This window comes from Alligator sinensis, unplaced genomic scaffold (assembly GCF_000455745.1).
Source record: "Alligator sinensis unplaced genomic scaffold, ASM45574v1 scaffold161_1, whole genome shotgun sequence".
In the NCBI taxonomy this organism is placed as follows: Eukaryota; Metazoa; Chordata; order Crocodylia; family Alligatoridae; genus Alligator; species Alligator sinensis.
The window spans coordinates 2,000,090-2,006,151 of record NW_005841974.1 but is presented as its reverse complement, the minus strand read 5'-3'; the positions used below and the strand labels follow the sequence as shown (position 1 = coordinate 2,006,151).

Here is a 6,062-nt window from a genome sequence, read left to right as displayed (position 1 = left end):
TTACAACGACAGGCTAAGAGCTATGGGACTCTTCAGCCTGGAAAAGCGCAGGCTCAGGGGCGATCTGGTGGCCACCTATAAGTTTATCATGGGTGTTCACCAGGATCTGGGGGAGCGATTGTTCACCAGAGCCCCCCAAGGGATGACAAGGTCGAATGGTTATAAACTCCTGCAAGACCTTTTCAAGCTGGATGCAAGGAAGAATTTCTTTCCTGTCCAAGCCCCCAAGGTCTGGAATAGCCTGCCATCGGAGGTGGTTCAAGCACCTACTCTGAATGCCTTCAAGAAAAAATTGGATGTTTATCTTGCTGGGATCCTGTGACCCCTGCTGACTTCCTGCCCCTAGGGCAGGGGGCTGGACTCGATGATCTTCCGAGGAACCTTCCAGCCCTAATGTCTGTGAAATCTGTGAAATCCCCCTGGTGTGAGTGAGCTGCTGTTGGGTACAGTGGTATTCTGGTTACAAGCCCTAGCCTTCAGGGCTTCTGAGATGATGCAAAAGGCATGTCTCCCAGGAGCTGAGTGGGAAGAGCAGTTCCAGTATTTTGCAGTGATATTTTGCAGCTGATTTTGGGGTTGGCAGTAAGCAGAGCCTGGCCTTGATCTGTGATCTTGTTGACTATCCCAAGGGAGCAGCTAGAGCTCTTTCTAAGCCAACTTTTCTTCCAGACTCTCGAAAGCATTATGTGACCAGCTTTGCTTTTGTGAACCATTCTCTTGGGTTCTGTTAACAACAAGCTCATTCTATCTTATTACTGTGCTACCTCAAAAAACACATAGCTGTGGCAGAACTTCCCTGAGCATAATTTGTAGAATAACAAAGGCTGTATCCTGTCCAGTTCCCTTGCACCTTCTCCAGGCAGTGTCCCTGTGGACTTTGTTCCCTGTCCCTGCTATTAAATTAGACAGGGAAGGGACCCAGCCTTTTCAATGCCCTTTTTTGAATGACAAAAGATTCTTCAAAAACTAGGGGTGCACCAATAGAGATATTCTGGGCTATTACTGATGGATGATTTTTAACAAGCCATATTGGCCAATACTGATATGCAGCTTGATGATATGCAACTGGGCAGCTTGGAGAGCAGTGTTGGGCTGGTAAGTCTGTTGTGGGGGAAAGGGGGAGGGAAGGCATGTGAGGGGGGGCAGGTCAAGGGCCTTGAGGTGAGGGAGGGAGTGGGGCTGGGGCAGGTGCTGCACAGCCAGGGCAGAGTGTGGGATGGAGTCGCAAGCAGCTCATCCGGGGGCGGGGGGGAGGTGTGGGGGGAGGGGCGGCTCCTGCTGCTACATGCACCCCAGGGGGACATGGGTGTGTGCACCCCTGGATCTCTGTGTGGGATGAGGGCAGGCTGCCGCTGCAGGATGGGTCTGGGGCGGTGCTGGGTTCTTCCTGGTAGGGGGTTGTCCTGGACTGTACTTGGGGCTGGTGGCAGCGGCGGTACTGGGAGGGGGACTATGGCAGGGGCTGCAGCCACCCCAGAAATCACTGTAGCCCCACAACCTCCCCTCCCATTGCTGCTGCCTGCTCCAAGCACAGCCCCAGCCCAACCCCCCTGCCAGGAAGAGCCCGGTGCAGCCCTGGCCCCAGCCCCACTTCCTCCCTCACCGCTGGGGCCTCAATCTGCACACCCCCCCCCCTCCACTTCACCCACACCAGACTTACCAGCCTGATGCTGCTCTCCACACTGCCAGACTATGCTCCTGGTTGCCTGTGTGCTGCGCTGTGGCTGCGCGCATGCACGGGGCATTTATCCACAACATTACTGGCCACATCAGCCAAAAAAGGCCGATTGCCGGTACTGTCAATTTTCCTTATATCAGTATCAATCTGATATGGGACTGATGTATCAGTGCACCTCTATCAAAAACAGCCTGGTGCAACTTTCAATCCCTGTCCACTTTGGATATCACACCTGAGCAGGCAGCCTTTATGAGACTGCCAACTTCCCAAGACTCTTGACACCTTAGAGCAGTGTCCATCTGGCATTTCCCACATTAGGTCTTGTAACTAAGTTGGATGATGGTTTGCGTCCATATGCAACACAATCACAGATCATGCTGGAAACACAAGTACAGAAGGTGAGTTAAAGACTAGTCAATAGATAGGTTAGTCTGTAGGCCAGTGCTGCTAGACCAGCTGCTTGCAAGACGGCTCCAAGCACAGGGGAGAGAAACCTTACTGACTACAAATGCATCAGGAGAGAGTTATTAGCAATGGCAAATGGGACCAGGATCTTGGAGATTAGATAAAGCAGCATTGGGACCTGGCTCCCAGCAGTTCAGGGATTACAATAATAACCCATACACATAGTGGTTCAGTATGTGGTTACTAGGGACTAATTTGTGAGAGGACATGGAGGCTGGGAACTAATACAGTTTTGGGAGTTTGCTTCCCCAGCATGTCTGTAGTGGCTCCCAGTACATGCAGGCAAGCAGTTCAGCATGCATCATGCTAAAGCAAGTACTAAATGACTGTGAAGTAACAACTGTGCAGTAAAGCGCAGGTGTAGATGCACCTAGTATTGCTGAGAGATGCTGTACCAAGACTTTATTTCACCATTCAGTGAGCTGTACACATGCCAGTTTGTTAGTAGCAGCAGCATGCATCTGTTTAAAAATGCTCTGAAAAGGAGTGGGCTGCCCATGGCACATTTTCTGCTTGTCGGTATCCCTTCAATCTTATTAGGCTACAAATGGTGCCTCATGTGCCCTCTCAGCCTCAAGGTTTGTTTTCAATGAGTTGGCTTGGGTAATGGAAATAGCCCCACCATAGGAACATGGAGCTCAGTACAGGATAATCCCCTGTAGAGAGCAGAATTCATTAAGGCCCATTTGTAACTCCATGCTGCCGTGGCTAGACTGTTCATGCCGGCTGAGCCAGCTCACTGGAAGGTAGCATGGGAATCCCCACACTACACTGATACAACTGCATTGTGAATAAATTCTCAGTCCTTTGTACACAGGGGGAATCAGGCCTTCCATAAAGGAGGAGTTATGAGGGAAGCACCTCTAACCAGAAACTGGGCTGAGACCTCTTGCTCGTCTCACTTCTTCTTTGCACAAACTCTAAGTTGGTGGTTGTGTGGGGGTCTGCTTGCTGTGCTTTGGGCCATTCAGAGCCTGTGTTTCTGACTCTATTTCCAAAGGGGTTTTATAGGAACAAGGCAGTGTCCAGACTGGATCAGACCAGGGGTCTGTCTAGACCTATCTTCAGGTGTGGCTAGTACCAGATGTTTCAGAAGAAGATACAGGATACTCTGCAGGGAGGGCAGCCACGCAGTAATATGCCTGCAGGGAAAATTCATCTGAACCTCCGCTGATTAGAAGTCATGAGTCAGGGTCTTCCTGTAGAACAAGTGTTAGAGTTACCATATTTCCAGTTCCAAAAAAGAGGACACCTGCCATGGGGACACCTCACTCCCAACTCACAGCCCCCTGGCTCTGCCAGTGCCCCTCACTCCTAACCTGCAGCCCCCACCGTCCCTGCTGCTGCCCTTTGCTCCTGACCCCAGCCCCCCAGCCCTGCTGGTGCCCTTCACTCCTGACCCACAATCCATCACCTCCCAGGTCATGCTGGTGCCCCTCACTCCTGACCCACAGCCCTCACCTTCCCCAGCCCTGCCAGTGCCCTTCACTTGCAACCCACAGCCCCCTGCTTCCCCCAGCCCTGCTGGATGGGGCCCCCAGCATGGTAGCTCTGATTTGTGCAGGTGGTGGTGAAGTGAGTCTGGCCCTGGTGCAGGTGGGAGAGAAGAAGAGAGGAGGCCTGTGCTCCCCCGTCCCTTCCCCCCCCAGGGCTGGGGCACCAGCACTATGCCAAGCAGCCTGGCCATAACCCTGCCACTGCCTTCCCCCCACCCTGGCAGCATCTCCTGGGGGTCACCCCACCCCTGTGAGCACAGGCACTAGCTCCGGTGCTGTCAGCCCAGCCACAGAGCTCCCCGCTGCCCTTGAAGGCCCCCTGACCCCTTCCCCTGCTGGAAGGAGAGGTCCCTCCCCCTTTGCGCCCTCCCTCCCCCCTGCCCTTGCCCTACTTCAGCCTCAGCAGCACCCAGACACCTTCCTCCAGTGCCACCAAGCATCCATCCTATCTCACACATTCATCCCCTCCGCACACCCCCGCCTCACACACACACACACACACACACACACACACACACATACGCATGCATGCAGCCTGGACAGTCCCCAAGCCATGGCCCTCCAACTCCCCCTCCCCACAGACTTACCTGCATCCAGCTGCTGAGGCTGCTCCCACTACCCTGCCTGGCTGCATGCCAGCCATATGCATGTGCACACGCACTCGCATGTGATGACCCCTGTTTCCAGTCACCCTCTCCCAGCTCCCACCAGCGGAGCAGAGCAAAATCCTGACATTTGTTCAGATTTCAAAAGCCTGCCTGGACAGAGATTGGAAGACTCAAAAGAGGACATGTTCGGGAAAACCCAGATGTATGGTAACCCTATGTTAGACCCCTTCCACCCCCTACCCCAGTCATTACTAATGAAACTTTGGGTGCTCTGACTGTCCAGATAAAAGTCTTATCCTTTATAACTATTGCTTAGCTCTTGGCCTCAGTTGCATTTTATGTTTTAAAGGCTAATCATTTCATAGGCATTCAGTTTCACAGGTTAATCATGTTTTGTGGGGAAAAAAGTGCTTCCAACGTGTCAGTTTTAATTCTTTCTCAGGTAGGTTCAATGACTGTTCCATTGTTTTATGACAGGAGGGAAGGTAGATAGGAGTATGTCTTGTATGCTTTGCTTTAGTTGACATAAATAAACAGGACATCACATCAAGTTCTTTCTTGTGATATTTCCTAAGGGAGGCAAGAGGCTGGTCCACCTCATGGCTAATCCACTGAGCAGGAGGAAGCATTTTCCTATGCAGATGCAGAACAGAGTGCTGCCTCATTTCTGTTTCTTCAGTTAATAATTTACTAATGAAAAACAGGAACTATTTGTGTCAAGTGCCCCATATTTCACATGAGCTATACACTGATTCTAACAATGATGTCTTGGCAGATGCTAAAGCTGTCTGCAGTCTAACCTTTTATGTGCAGTCTGGAACCGCCAAAGCTCTTTATTATTATAACTGTCTTTGATTTACATTCAGTTTATCATTTTGACTTCAGATGTAGATTTAGCTTTTATAAGTATCCCTGACCAAAAGGAGTGGGTTAAGATCATTTTTAACTGCCAGTCTGCAAACTTTTTACTGGCAGCCAAACTTTTTTACTGACATGCTTTGCATAATGTAAATGTAACCCTTCTCCCAGGCCTGGACAAGAGCTGGGTTAAAATTGAGGGGTTTAACACCAATCACAGTAAAAAAGTTTGGATGTCAGTAAGAAGTTTGCAGATTATCAATAACAAGAAACGTTTGGGATGGCAAACTTGCTTGACTGCAGCTATGGCTTTATACTGTACTGTCTTCCCAGGGCTCCCCAACTCATTCCCACAGCCCCAAACCCTCAGCCACACTCTGCTGCCCTACCACCCCAGCCCACCCACCAACCTTACCTCCACTGGCTCTGCCTCCCACCCCAGCATGGATCTGCATAGAAGGGGGATTACTGCCTGCCTACCTGTGATCCAACAGTGTTACAGGCAAGTGATGGGACACAGTAGCAGTGCATGGGTGAGGAAAAGGGGGCATTCAGGGGACTACAAAACCCTAAAGGCTGCTTGCTGGGTGCTGCACTCCTGCTCAGGGCACCAAGTAGTGCTGCTCTGCTCTGTCTGTCCATCAACTTCTAGTTGCTTAGTTTTTGTATGAAAAAGGATCCATTTTTTAGGGACTTTACACACAGGCATTTTTAGCCTTGTTTTTTATAGACTATCTGCAAATATACAGACCATTGGCAAAGAATCCATGTGTCTCTGGGCCATGTATATATGCACACATGTCAGCCCATTAGCTCTTCTCTAAGACTCTTTGAGCACAGGCATGCGGATGGTAGGGCATAGACAGACTTTAGGCCCTACTCTAATTCATGACACTTTACATAAAGGACCATGAGTTAGAGCTCCTTCCCCAACCCAACAGATGTTTGCCTATTGGG

General features: G+C 50.7%; 1 long non-coding RNA gene across 1 annotated transcript in view; it reads right to left on the bottom strand.

Annotated features, from left to right (window-relative positions):
• Positions 1 to 2,483: 2,483 nt before the first annotated feature.
• The window catches only part of LOC112549835, a 4,760-nt gene continuing 1,181 nt past the window's right edge, over positions 2,484 to 6,062 (bottom strand). Inside the window, exon 3 of the long non-coding RNA XR_003093383.1 lies at positions 2,484 to 3,342. This is a non-coding gene — a long non-coding RNA (uncharacterized LOC112549835). The remainder of the gene's footprint in view (positions 3,343 to 6,062) is intronic.